Raw genomic sequence first — 15,343 nt, 5'->3', positions numbered from 1 at the left:
TTATTTACTGTTTTTGACCGCTTTAAGCTTCTCACACCGACAGTGTGTGTATGATGATGATGTCTGGAATGTCAGTGTCCTTGCTTTTTTTATACTCTTCTATGATCCACTGAAACCACATTGGAGACTGTTAAATGGAATTGCCCACTGTGGGATAAATAAAGTTATCTATGTAGCTGTCAGGACCCACTCTGACGCCGTAACCATAACAATCTCCTCCTGCAGCTGTGTCTCACCAGGAAGTCACCAGAGAAACTACACAGAAGATGAGTAAATGCACAAATCCGTCTGTGTTCATGTGATTTGGTGAAGTGGCAGAAAAATTTTTAATCTCTTTATTTAGTTTTTAAGGAACACTTTAATCTGGAATCTTGTTGTTTTGTCTGCTAAATGAAAAAACATGACAAACTTGTAGTTCACTCTAGAGCAACAGCTATCAGTTATTTTTGTAATTGTTTCATCTATCGCTTATTGTCTTCAATTCGATTAAACAATTATTCGAATGGGTGAAAAAAAATTGTAAAAATGTGAAAAGTCATGTCAACTCTGGTTTCAACCCTTGTGCCTTCCTCAAATGTACTACCCTACCCTACTACACCTTTGTGGCAAAAATGTACACACACAAAAAAACTGCCATAAAATCATCATACACTATTATTTTTGCCTTTTTTTTCATAAATCTCTTAAACAACTTCAACCCTGCTCAAAACTACCAAACATTTAATAATAATTTTCAGAATAGTAGGCAAATCCTTTAAATGCCAGGTTAATTATTTGAATAATGAATTATTTATTTAAAAAAACAAAAAAAAAACAAAACATAAAATGTGATATTCTCCGCATAATGAATAGGGGGTGGGGTGTTGGTGGTGGTTTGATCCTTGGATATGTTAAAGAGACACCTTTGTGACCAAAAAGGCCTCATTGACTTCCATTAAAACCAGATTTTTTTAAACTCACCGCCATTAAATGTAATAATGTGTATATTATGTCACAGGCTGGGCTTAAGCTGTTTAAGATATTGATGTTTCATGATTCTTATAGCAGTGTTTTTGTGCCTGTACATTTTTGCCATGATGGTGTCCAGAGGATGTAAAATGCATCAACAGTACAAAAGACATGTAACAGTAAAAGACACTGGACTTAAAAAAAAAATTAACTGTAAGGAAAAGTTCTTGCCAAAATTCATGTGACAAGCTGCAGCACAGTCATAGTCACTAAATTAAAAAAAAAAAAAAAAAGTGTAGAAAAATGTACAAATATGCCGATCTCATTGTTTGATCTGCTGGCTAAATGTCAATGTGACGAATCATGCTACTTCTGTGTTATTGAGTTTTTGCTACTTTATCATTCTACTTCACTGCATCTCAGAGGCAGAATTGTACTGTCGACTCCATTTGTCTGGTAACGTCAGTCCCTTCAATAGTTTTCACTTCACTTTCACTAGTTCCACTTCCTGTCCAGTGAAAGCCCCGTATCTCCAAATGTGTTGATTATGACTATGAAGGATGTAGTGCTCTGTGTGGCTGACTAATCACTGCTGCATGTTGGTCACATGTTCACAACGGTCGCATGCTTATGCCGTGCTGCTACTGCCTGCCCTACTTTCTACACTGATATACAACCATTATTACTGATATACAACCATTATTACTGATATACTACCATTATTACTGATATACAACCATTATTACTGATATACTACCATCATTACCGATATGCTACCATTATTACTGATATACTACCATCATTACCGATATGCTACCATTATTACCGATATACTCCCATCATTACCGATATGCTACCATTATTACTGATATGCTACCATCATTACCGATATACTATTATTCATTCATTATCTGGTTGGGTTGCGGGGGTCACTGGAGCCTATCCCAGCTACTTATGGGTGAAGGCGGGGTTCACCCTGGACATGTCACCAGTTCATCACAGGGCTGACATATACAGACAAACAATCACTATCACCAATGGCCAATTTAGATGAACCAATTAACCAATGCAAGTCTTTGGATGGTGGGAGGAAGCTAGCGTACCCCCATTGACTGGTGTTGGAATCGAACCCAGGACCTGCTTGCTGTGAGGCACGAGTGCTATCCACTGCACCACCACCATATACTACTATTACCGATATACTACTATCATTACTGATATACTACTACCTTCATTTAGGTAAGTGGTTTCTGAGACTAGTGAGGGGTTCAAGCTGTGGCTGCACGATATTGGAAAAAAATAACATTGCGATTTTTTTTTTTTTTTTAACCCTGCGATATATATTGTGATATGAACAAAATATTGTGTTGTTGTGTGTGAAATGTACGAATACTGCCCATGTTGTGGAAATTCACTTAACCTCCTAAGACCCAGCTATAGGTTTTCTGTCCACATTTATGGACAAGAGTTTCACAACTTTATACAGAAAAAAAGAAAAGAAAACTGTCCACCACAAAGGACATTCCATAAAAAATTAAAAACTGCATCTGAAAAAACTGTTCCATCATGATGTTTCCAATGTAAGCACTTATTTAACCCTTAATAGGTAACCTGGGGTCCCAGCAGACCCCACGTTTTCAATTTTTTATGTTTCACGCAGTAAAGGAGAATTGTACTTCATGCAGTAAAGGAGAATTTATTTGGAAAACAAAGCACAATTTTGTTATATTTTTTTCGTTTCATTGCTATCCTTTCATACTATAAGCAATAAAGTATTGTAACTGACTAAAAAATAACATTTTTAGATGTTTTTATCACCGTAGGTAACCTGGGGTCTAGCTGGACCCCAGGTTACCTGTAGCTGTGGGCGGCACCATGGTTACCTATTAAGGGTTAATAAAACCAAAGAAAGCTTGTACTTTGCTGACATTTCCTGGGTATTAAGAGGTTAAAAGAGTAATACTACTAATTTATGGGTGATGAGAGCATTTTATTCTTCATTAGAGCTTGGATGACATGGTTCTGTTACATACCTGAGCAATGGTAGAGTGGCTAATCGGGAGACTCAGGAGGATTCCTGATGGCCCAGCTCATGTCAAGCTGGACTTTGGGCCGGTAGGATGGGAAAAATAATTTTGACACTTATCTGTCACTTCTCTAATCATCTTCTTACATTCATTCTCCATTCATCTGACAGTGAAGCCCCTACATCATAGATTAGATGGATTCTACCATCTGATGGAATTCTTCCCTCCCAAATCTTTAGGTTGGTTTGGCCCACGAGTCGTCTTTGCCGGAGCGGTTGCATGAGTTATTCGATGGTGATGGAGGGCAAGAAGAGGCCAGGTGGAGCTGAAAAGGCCAGGTTAAAGAAAATGAAGCTTTTTGAGAGTTTAGTGTAAACCTAGTGGATTTACCTATTGGTGCCATTAGTGCCGCACCCCACCCTGTTTGAAAATCTGCAGAAAAGATTGCTGTAATTTGAACCCTGGTCTTCCACGATGCAGTCTGAGCCTGCTACCTGTTGAGCTAAATCTCCCTTGGCTATAGGCTGACCTGTCTGATTGTCTTGGTACTTTTCAGGCTCTGACGTTTATATATAAGCTTCAGGGTTAATTAAGATTAAAGTATATACTGTGTTGTGAAATATGACCGTAGTGCACAGTATGGTCTGTAAACAAAGCATTCAGTCCTGCTGAGCAGGAATATGACTATTCACAGAAGGATATCATCTATGTATGTATATTTAGCCCCCCCCTTTCATTTTTTCTGGATCTGCCACTACCTAACAATAGAACACCTCTCTGTTGGCAAGAAAAATGCAATTTTAAATTATTTTAATTTCAACTTATGGCTCCTGTACAAAGGCAAATACATTTTCATCTGTATCGTAGTTTTTACCTTATAAATCTTTATCTGATTTAAATTTGAATTAAACATATTGTTAAAGTGAAGTGTTTTCTGTTAACATACCAACATATACCCGAACCAATCAAAAGGCAGTGTAAGAGCTAGCTGCGCTTTCATTTATTTAAATTCCTCCTCCATGGAAAAAGTGGGCTGGTTTGGGCATGAAACTCCCGGGCTGAAATAGGGGCCCACCCCACCCCTGTACCTGAGTATGTTTCAAGCTGTATTTAGGTGCACACAGAATTGCTGGAGTGGTGCTTTAATTTCCCAAAGTATGAGGGCAAAATGACTGAACTGCAGCACTTAAGTTGGCAGAGCGGGTGTGTTTTGGTGACAAAGGATGCAAACTGTAGGGGAGGAAGTATTTAAAAGGCAATGACAGGGGCTCTAATAAACACATATTTGGAACTGGCAGAAGGAAATGAAATCAAAAGTCGGTACAAAGCCCAAATTTTCTGCTTGATATGTTCTTCCTGCATGCCGTCCCTCAGAGGGTCCGAGGGTCCCGCTGCTGTGTGTCCGGCCCGGTCGTATCCGAGTGGCGGCAGGATGACTGAGGCCGTTGTTGTGCCTCCTCGGTTGGGCCGGTCATGTGACAGATCTGTGTGGCTGAATGACTTCCCCCCCGCAGCTTCACAGCCATTATGGTTTATTGGAGGGTGGGGGTTTAGGGGAGGGTGGGGGGCCGACGCCAATGATGAAAAGACAAGAGTCAGCTCTCCCACCAGGACCACACAGTTACAGCAAAAAGCCTGTTGGGAGCCTGTCGCCATGACAGCCAGGAGGAGAGGAGGGAGGAGGAAACACAAGGAGAGGAGAGGAGGAAGGAGACACAAGCAGGGGAGAGGAGGAAGGAGATGCAAGGAAGGGAGAGGACAAAGGAGGAGACACAGGAGATGAGAGGAGGAAAGAGGGGAGAGGAGGAGGAGACACAAGGAGGGAGGAGGAGGAAGGAGACACAAGGAGAGGATGAAGGAGGAGAGGAGAGGTGAGGAGAGGAGGAAGGAGACACAAGCAGAGGAGAGGAGGAAGGAGGGGAAAGGAGGAGGAGACACAAGCAGGGGAGAGGAGGAAGGAGACGCAAGGAAGGGAGAGGACGAAGGAGGAGACACAAGGAGATGAGAAGAGGTGGAAGGAGACACAAGGAGAGGATGAAGGAGGAAGGAGACACAAGGAGGAGAGAGGAGGAAGGAGGAGACACAGGAAGGGGATGAAGGAGGAGACGAGGAGAGGAGGAGACACAAGGAGGGGAGAGAACGAAGGAGGGGAAAGGAGGAAGGAGACACAAGGAGGGAAGAGGAGGAAGGAGGAGACATAACGAGGAAAGAGGAGGAAGGAGGAGACACGAGGAGAGGAGGGAGGAGGAGACACAAGGAGATGAGGGAGGAGGAGAGACAAGGAGGGGAGAGGACAAAGAAGGAGACGCGAGGAGAGGAGGAAAGAGGAGACGCAAGGCGAGGAGGAAGGAGGAGACGCAAGGAGAGGAGTGAAAAGGGGAGAGGAGGCGGTAGTGTGGATCCAGACAGATGTGTCTGAGCCAAACGTCCATTTAGTTCTGGTATAGAAACCTTAAATCACATGTTTGACTCTGAGGTCAGGGAGTGTATTTTGGGAGCTCCTCGGCCGTTCGTACGCACTGATCCCCAAAACAGACTGGCTGTATCCTGGACTGAAATAGCGTTTGTGTTTGTGTGGCTGAACACTGGAATAACTTTATTTCAGTGTAGATGTTACGGCTGCACAATACTGCCAACAAGTGACACAGAATGCTTTTTTTTTCACCCACTGTCTCTAGACGTGTGATCGAGTTCATTTTTTAGGTGAGTGAATCTCCATCAACATGTCCCCTGTGGGTGTAAGTTTATTATTGCTCCTTCAGTTGTGTTAAAGCAGGGTTTTACTGCGTTTGTTGAGTTGAGGTAGAAGTCGACTAATATTGTGAAGGTTCTGTTTTCACCAGCGCCTTTGAATTTGGTGAGTTCCTGATGATATTAACAACAGAAGATTCATTTTGGCCATTGTATGTTTAAGGTCAAAATTCCAACAATTCACATTAGTCAACATAGAAATAGCCAAATTTAAAATAAATTCACATCTCAATGAAAATGAATCTGATTTGACTCCATTTTGCCTCATACATCTTAGGAAGATACATAGACAAAAAGTATGTACAATGCAGAAAAAGACCTTTAGGCTGATAGTTTTGTTTATTATTTAAACGTTTTATCCCTATTTAATTTTTTTTTTGTTCAGTTTTTTTCTTTATGTAAGTGCTTTAGGGTAAAAAAAAAAAAGGGAAATTAAAGAATAAATTGTTTGATTTTTCAAAAGAAATTGCAAAGCACAAATAGCAGCAATAAGTGATAGCAGATGTTGTATTAAGAGGTTGATTTCACAAAATATAATATTGTTCTTCTCCATGCTCCTTTACATTCCTAATGTGGTCAATTTGCTGGCATCTTCTCTTATCTTATGAATAGGGCTGGGTATCATAGCCAATTTCCATAATAGATTCAATTTCGATTTTGTAAGGTTCTGAATCGATTAATCACGATTCGATATCAATTCAATTCAGTATTAATTGATTGATTCAGATTAATTTAGTGATACCAAAGTACAATTTTGAGTTGTAACCTGATTATTTGACTACCGCAGTCATGCAACACATCAATACTGGGATCAATATTGATATTAGAAAGGAAATAAATATGACATTTCAGCGGGAAGTAGCTGAATCTGCTCTTAAATAATGAACAGGACAGAAACATTCCCATGTTTCTACAGTGGCTCAGATTTCTTCGTCATCTTTATTCTGTTTTATGGCTGGTGGCTTCTACTCACTTCTCACGGGGGGGGGGGGGTAGGTAGCGTAGCGGTCGGACATTGCCCTTTACTATTCCTCTAACTTTATACTCAGCCAGGTGATCGTATGGATCCAAGTTAATATTCCAAGAATGACCGGCTTCCGCAACTCGCCTCGGAGAACCTCCGAGCGGCCAGTTCCTTCACACTGTGGGTTCGAGTTTGAGGCTGGGAGGACCAAGGTCACAGATGGTACACAATTTGTAGAAAATAACTATATACCAAAAGGCTAAAGTAAATTTCAGTGTGAATTTGTACAAATGTACATACTGGTGTGGGGAATGGAACTGCCTTTGCAGAGGTTGATGCGCTCTATGGCTGCGTTCAGACTGCAGCCAAATGTGGCCCAAATCCGATTTTTTTGCCCATATGTGACCTGTATCTGATCTGTTAAAGACAGTTTGAACAGCACTAATCCGACCCGGCCTCTTTCATATGTGGTCCTAAATCCGATACGTATCTGATACTTTTCAATGTAACTTCGGACTGAATGGCCAGGTCGCATTTATCCGACCTTTATGCCTTTTAAATGCGACAAACGTCACAATTCTGCTTCCCAGGAGTGTTACTTCCATTAACGCAGTGTGTGTCTGCGTGGTCACATATTATGTCAGGACCTCTTTTGCACATGCGGGTCACTTCAGGGTCACATTCAGTTCACACTCAAAACTGATAGAAGTCGCATTTAATGTGTAATATGAATGAGCACACAAAAAAATCGGATTTCACCAAAAAATCCAAATTGTGCATTAAGACCTGCTGTCTGAACAGAGTCTAAGTGCTACTTTATGATCATTGAGGGGTAATCTGCTGCCCAGTCAGCCTCCTCTGGAAATACTGTCACAAGTGTTCTGAACGACTATCAGAATAGTTGACACTTCACTGCCAAGGCCAAACCTGTCTGGACTCATTTCACACACTTATGTCAACACCCCCCCCCCAACCTGGAGATGTCTGTCTGTAGATCCAAAGTAACAGACAGATGGACAACACAGGTATCAAATGCTAAAAAAATTTTAAAAAATGTATTTTTGATTAAATCAGTCTAGAGCTGAAATGTTTTAACAATTAATCGACAAATTGCTTTTGCTACACATTGATTCCACTGTTGAGTTTCACACATACACTTAATGTGATGCACATGACATCAGAATCAACACAAATAACACGGAGCGTGGCGAGGAAGAGACAAGGACAAAAAGGCAGAAAATGTCTATATGTTGACTTTTCTACATTGGAACTAACACTGACTCCTTTAAACTTTGAAGCTTGTTTTTTCTATATAGATATTTTTTATATATCCTTTTACTTTACACTTTTTGTGGTTGTTGATTCAGCTGGTTCTGGAATAAAGGAAGTATTTTTTCACATTTTTAATTGTTTTTTGCCTATTCAAATAGGCATTTAATTAGTAAATTAGAAAATAATCTATCATAGTAATCCATGTTATCTCAGGTGGACTTCTGTCATAGATTGGGGATACGTACATATTTGTCGTAATATGTGAGTTTTCCTCTTGTAACAAGCAACAAAAATTACGATCTGTTTCAGTTAATTTCCCTCACCTGCAATAGTTGATGCAATAGTTTTGAAATGCAGAAATGATATACAATGTATACAGCCATCTTCATTTCTTACTATCATGAAGGATCTTTTTAAAGGTACTTTCTGACCTGCTGAGTCAAATTCTTTGAAACATTGATGTGATGTCGTAAATATGAGAACAGTTTTCAGTGGAAGGGAAGAAGGACATGTTTCCATCCTGTTACACTCCTTATCTCTATTTCTTTCTTCTTATTTTAAAGTACTTCTTCTGTCTCATTTCCACCCTGTGGTGTTTTCTTCATCTAGTGTTATCTGCTGTGAGATACCAGAGTCAGAGTTCTCAGGTACACATGGTCTACCTACGTATGTGTGGCCATGGTCCTTACCAGATGCTCATAAACCTATGTCACTTGATTTTAATCATAGGAAAATTCAGAGAAGCTGCACCTTTGTCAGCTTCTTCCCCATCATGATCTGTGCAAACGTAGCCAACCTGCCTTGCACAAGCTGAGCTGTGGGAGCCTTATTCAACCAATAACAGGAAATGATCAAATATCAGACCCCCCACAAACACTTCCAGCTCATAGATTCTATGTGGGCCACCGTGTGGTGTTGCGGAATAAACAGTTGCATCACATCGGAGAGCCTGCTTGCACTTGCAGCACCATTAGCACCCGACCACCGCCGTGCTCCAGCAATCAGCGAAGCCACAGAGACAGATTAAATTAGATTAGCAGGGCTGAGCTTTAAAGTCAAATCAGCAGCTAATGGGTTCTAACATATTTGGCAGCAGTGACAGCACGTCTTTTGTAAATAAAGGGCAGTTAGGAGGAAAGCCGTGCAGTTAACCCCGGCCCTGCTGCCACACAATGACTCCACTGTGTAATTCTGCTGTCAGTCAAAGAGCTGGCACTGTCTGCAAAGTTTATCCATGCCTGGTAGAGATTTATCTTGTAAATAATAGCTGCTGTGTAGCACTTAAACAAAGCCTCAGATTTTGTGTCTCCATTTAATAACATGCTCCCGTGTACAAGTTGTCAGTTCTTGATTTCTTCATTTAATATGAAATGAAAGTTTTGTTTTTCGGGTCCACTGCCAGATGGCTTCAAGGATGTTTCTCAGGCCTGTCTGCGATGCCCTACATTTAATAGCATTCACTCATTCACACCTGTGGAAGTGAATGAAACCACCTGCTTCATGGAAATTACAAAGCACTAAAATGAGGCCATCACACAGGCTTTGGATTCACTTTGCACCAACTGCTTGTTTAGTCGATTAAATCATAGAGTGGAAATGGACGTAGCAACTGTGAAAGCACTCACTGGGGTGTGGACCACCGTTTGGAAGTTGCGTTTGTGTGTGTGTGTGTGTGTGTGTGTGTGTGTGTGTGTGTGTGTGTGTGTGTGTGTGTGTGTGTGTGTGTGTGTGTATATCGGCAAAAATTTGCTTAGAGTTCTTATTTATGTCTGTGCATAAGAAATCAACATAAGTGAATCCCCAAAGGAACTTTGTGTTGGTAAATGCAAGTTCTGCAAATTTACAGGATTTCAGTTCTGTTGCTACATGTTGATGGTCATATGAACTATGTTTTCAGCTCAAAAATGTCCAATTTCATCGCAATTAATGCTATATTTTCATGTAACAAATGGCCAAGTTATATTTTAACTGAATTTACCTGAAAAACAAATATTATATTCTTTTAGATTCCCAAATTTTTCTTACAAGATTCTATACTACATATCACATGTTTTATTTTTACAGGTTGCAATATGGAGTATGGTGCTGATCCATCCTGCTTATGTTACACCAATACATACATTAAGAATGCCACATGTGACTTTTAAAATCAACAGTTTTCTAATAATAAGCATTTTTATAAAGAAATAACAATTCTGTATTGTTATTTACTCTTTAGTCTGATGATAAACTATACAATAAATAATTGTGATCCTAGTTTTTCCACAGGGATCATTTGTGGAAACGGTGACATGGCTGCTGAGCATCAGTATGATGGGATCCGTAACAACCATGTCATATCCGTCCACTGCCACATTTTGTGTTTTTGTGTCATCTGGTATTGTTTTAGATCCACAATACTAACATTTATGAATAAGAGGAGAATTGGCAATATTAAGTATATGTTTATTACAAATAAAGTACTGGTACTGACCAGATCATCATGGGTAATGTCACATCCGTCCACTGTCACGTCCGTCCACCAGCAAAAGTTTTCACATACACGTGCTACACGGAGTTCACCCTGAATGTGTCACCAGTTCATCATAGAGCTGACATTGACAGACGAATAACCAGTCGCTCCCATTCACATCTACAGGTGATTTTAGTTTGATCAGTTAACCTATTAGTGTATGTCTTTGGTTGGTGGGAGGAAGTCAGAAGTACCCGGATGCATAAAAGATGTAAGACACCATTAGGTCTGTTGTTGTAGAAAAGTAATAATGACCATATTTCTGCATTTCTCAGTCTCTATCAAGATACAATCTGCAAATATGCAATATGCAAACAGCATTAAAAAACTAAAATTAAGATTTTATCAATGAAACTAGTGCTGGAACCCAAGTTTTTTATATTAGGATTATACTCTGAAGAAATTCAGATAAATCACTATGAGAAAATCCTCACAAATCTGGGAATATTACAAGCAAAGAGAGTGATTGCTCTGTCATGGAAAGAAATGGGCAAACCGAGCAGAGTAAAATGGCTCAAAGAATTGTCTTTGTTTAGCTACTACTTGAAAAAATCACATACACTTTAAAAGACAAACAAGACATTTTTGAAAGTGTGTGGGGCCGTTACTGTAATTATATTAAGAACAAAGATTCGACTTATCTGTTGCAGGTATCTGGGACACCATAATTCTTTGTCCCTGTACAGGTCCACAGTCATATGCTGCATTCTGACAATACTACTCATCTGGAAGGACTCTCATGGACTGAAACATTGATTTTAAATGTACCTTTTTGTCTGTCTGATCGTTTATATGGTTTTGTATATATAGCCAAAAATTTCAACAAATTTAATATTGGAAAAAAAAAACTAAACTAAAATTACACAAACAATATGAATATAATAGAAGCTGTAAATGTATGCCCTGCGCACAGATGAGGGATAAAAGACACTATAAATCTGAGGAGAAAACTTTCTCATTCTGAAGAAAGCTTGATATAATAAACCACAAGATGATTTAGGAAAATGTCCAGAAAGTTGATCCAAGAGATTTGAAGATGCACTAAATCCAAACGGAAGTCACATTAAATACTGACATTACCTGTAGAAGCCATTTGCATCTGATTTTTGTCTGTTTCAGTACTGTGCATGTTTCCTGCTTCGTCTTGTTTTTTCTGAGACTAAAAAATAAATGTGTTAACCCTGAAAAGAGCAAAGCTAAAGGTGACCTGAGACTTTTGCACAGCACTTTATAAGAATATTAATCAGCAGGTTATCTGACTCACTGTGTAATACAGTACAGAATTAATGCTAATATTATCTTATATACTGTATTTTGAGTTTCTTGGAGCTGGAAGGGACCATCACTGCATGAAAAACCAGATTATTGGCCCCATAAACACCCACTAACTTCAATGATTCCCAGTAATTTTCATGAGTTTACAGAAAAGTTCAGCTATGCCAGAAACGGAGTGTCAGAGGTGGGGGATATGGAGAGGTGGGGTGGAGGGTTAACACCTCATAGCAGAGGTGTGAATGGCCCTTGGAGAGAATTTTCTGTACTGACTTTCCCACTAGTAGGTGTTAGTTTGAAGTTCCAAAGCTATTTACAGTGACAACTGATGAAAACCCCACTTTTCATGCAGCGCATAGGTCCATCTAATCTCATGCCATGAGCTACATACACCAGATCTATACTAATGTTCAGCATACTTTTATACAGTAGAGTGTTGAAGGTATTTGGGATTACAGACAAAAGGTTCCAGTCTGCTTTTTTTCCTTATTCATGGAAAGATAGCAGATCACTTATGGCTGATTATCTTAAACTTTGATTGTGTTTCTCACTGTGAGCCAGTTCTGTCCATCCCCTGACTTCACCAAACGTTCTACTGGTGTTCACAACAGGTGGTCTTATTTCTCGGCAGAGTGGATTACTAACATGGGTGGTTAGTTTGGTTATTTTTAACTTTTGGTTTTGACAATTTCAAAAATAACATGTTTAAAAATGTATGCACATTTGGTCCAGGGTTCAGCTTAATGACAAGTTGTGTTATAATTTGCTATTCTATGGTGTAAGTTGTTAAAGATCATCACAGAAGTTGTCTGGTTATGGCACCAACAGTTGCCACTAAATAGTCCGTAACTTCGTGAACTGAGCCACTTCTTTCTTAGGTATTCATTCAGACAGATCAGACTCTGGTCTCCCTTTATAGACCCCAAGGCTGTGGCATGGTTACACCAGAATCATGGATTTTTTTTGTCAGAAAATCATTGGTTAACGCACAGGTGTCAAACATGCAGCCCGGTGGCCAAATCCAGCCTGCCAAAGGGTCCAGTTTGGCCCTTGGGATGAATTTTTGAAATGCAAAAATTACACTAAAATATTAACAGTCCTTTTAGTTCAGGTTCCACATTCAGAACAATTCAGTCTCAAGTGGGCAGGAGCAGTAAAATACTATCATAATAACATATAAATAATGACAACCCCAAATGTTTTTCTTTTTAAATGTAAATATTTTCATGCATTCACACTAAAACAATAATTTTGCAAAAAATGTGAATAACCTAAAATGTCTTAAGAGAAGTAAATACAATTTTAACAATATTCTGCCTGTTACTCAATGTGTGTGCATTTGTAGATCCACTGTGATCTGTAAGTTAATGTACATGTGTAAATGATAAACTGAGGCAGAATATTGTTAAAATTACATTTATTTTTTCAGTTCATGTCTTTCACATCTTTTGAAAGGATAGTTTCTAGATGTAAACCTTTTCATAATGTAAATTAACTTTTTTTGCTCTATAACCAAGAGAAAAGTTTGGAGTTGACATTATTTATACAGGGTGGGGAAGCAAAATTTACAATATTTTGAGGCAGGGATTGAAAGACAGTGTATGACCAATTAGTTTATTGAAAGTCATGAGAATTTATTTGCCACAAGAAAATTTACATAATAGAAAATATTTTTATTCTATGTGTCCTCCTTCTTTCTCAATAACTGCCTTCACACGCTTCCTGAAACTTGTGCAAGTATTCCTCAAATATTCGGGCGACAACTTCTCCCATTCTTCTTTAATAGTATCTTCCAGACTTTCTCGTAATAGTTTTGCTCATAGTCATTCTCTTCTTTCCATTATAAACAGTCTTTATGGACACTCCAACTATTTTTGAAATCTCCTTTGGTGTGACGAGTGCATTCAGCAAATCACACACTCTGACATTTGCTTTCCTGATTACTCATATGGGCAAAAGTTTCTGAAAAGGTATGGATAATAGTGTTAGGTATGATTAGGACATCAATATATGTTTGGTTTCAAAACAATTGACGTAGTGCCTGCTGAGAAAAAACAACTAAATGTTCATTGTAAATTTTGCTTCCCCACCCTGTATATTATTATGTTATTATTTCATTGGTCAGGCCCATTTCAGATCAAATTCAGCTGAATCTGGCCCCTGAACTAAAATGAGTTTGACACCCCTGGGTTAAGGTTAAGGTTTCCAGGATGATGCTACAATGCCATACTGCTAATAAGGAAATGTGTGATAATGTATGTATATATGTTACGTTGAATGTCACTAAGTAATTTGATCTACTTTAATGTGAACTTTGCATAATATAATAATGCACTAATGTTATAAATGGCAGACCAGCTAATGTTAGCATTCATTCAATATTGTGGGTTGGGTTGTACTTGAATAACAGTAAATTTAATAAGAAACAATTATTTGAGTGTCATGTTGATGTAACTTGTCAAGCACAGTTACAATAGAGCTGTCTGTTTATTGAAGATTTTTCTTTCATGACAGATACTGTGAAAGTCAGACTTAACAGCTTATGATCAAAGCCCACATAGCAGAGCTCTAAAATGTCATCAGTGAAGGTATAATTTACCAAAGACCACCGGTACACTTATTAGACGGTCCAAATAAAGTAAATGAGACCATAATAAGTTGTTCTTGAGTGGGAGTCAGCTGAAGCCTATCTACCTGAATTAGCTCCAGTTTCAGGCTGTGGTTGTTGCCCTTTAGTTCAGACGCTCCAGTCACAGTGGTTATGTGTTGATCACCAACTGCAGTTTACTGACCTTGCAGTTCCCTTTTTCACTATGACGAAAGTCTAAAAGAAACACTAATGGAAGCTGAGGCTCGCACTCCCATGGCGTTGTCTGGAAAAAAAATTTGCAAGTCCCATTTTCACACTGAATGGCAGCGGCTGGCACATGCAGTTGATATTCATATTTTATTGAATTGGACGATGAATAATTGAGTGTCTCTGTGTCCCTGCAGGGTCTCTGTTTTGGCGGCGCACAAAGCAATGTGGAGGAAGTAAAGATCCTGATACGCTGAAAACTAGAGGTATGACTGTTTCCACTCCAGCACACTCATGTACACACACTTGCACCTTCACACAGGTACACTTGTAATGCGTTCACAGGTGTTTAGTTGCACTCTCAGCAGTTCAGTTCATGTCGGTACTGACACCAGACGGATGGCAAAACATGCTCATTCTACCGGGTTTTCCATATCCGCACATCCTCATGGGTCATAAAAATAGAGCAAGAACACACATGCACACATACACAGTGACTCCTGTAGAATTTTCAAGCTGCTTTTTTTTCTCTGGATTAACATTTTCAGTATGATGGTATGTGTACAGTCGCACTTGCAAACGTGACACTGTTTATTGCTTTTTCTCTCTGTTGTTTGTTTACATAGCCTAGTTGCTAAAATTGAGTTCAGCTTTTAATAAGTGAGTGAAATGTGAAAAGGATCAAACTGACGACATTCTTGCAAAATTTGTCGACTCAAAAATCAGCTAGGAGACACTACAAACGGCAAATTTTACAGAGTAGTCAAAAACAGGCTTACAAACTCAACTTTTACAAAGAG

The 15,343-nt window shown here is 39.2% G+C and overlaps 1 protein-coding gene across 3 annotated transcripts in view; it reads left to right on the top strand.

The window, feature by feature from the left end:
* The window catches only part of fynb (FYN proto-oncogene, Src family tyrosine kinase b), a 145,768-nt gene that overhangs the window by 27,262 nt on the left and 103,163 nt on the right, over positions 1-15,343 (top strand). For all 3 annotated transcript variants that reach the window (XM_030127958.1, XM_030127955.1, XM_030127956.1), the window contains exon 2: positions 14,741-14,809. The gene's annotated coding sequence lies outside the window, so the exon portion shown is untranslated. The remainder of the gene's footprint in view (positions 1-14,740; positions 14,810-15,343) is intronic.

This window comes from Sphaeramia orbicularis, chromosome 24 (assembly GCF_902148855.1).
Source record: "Sphaeramia orbicularis chromosome 24, fSphaOr1.1, whole genome shotgun sequence".
Classification (NCBI taxonomy): Eukaryota; Metazoa; Chordata; class Actinopteri; order Kurtiformes; family Apogonidae; genus Sphaeramia; species Sphaeramia orbicularis.
The sequence above is the reverse complement of the archived record's forward strand: the minus strand, read 5'-3'. Positions and strand labels throughout refer to the sequence as shown.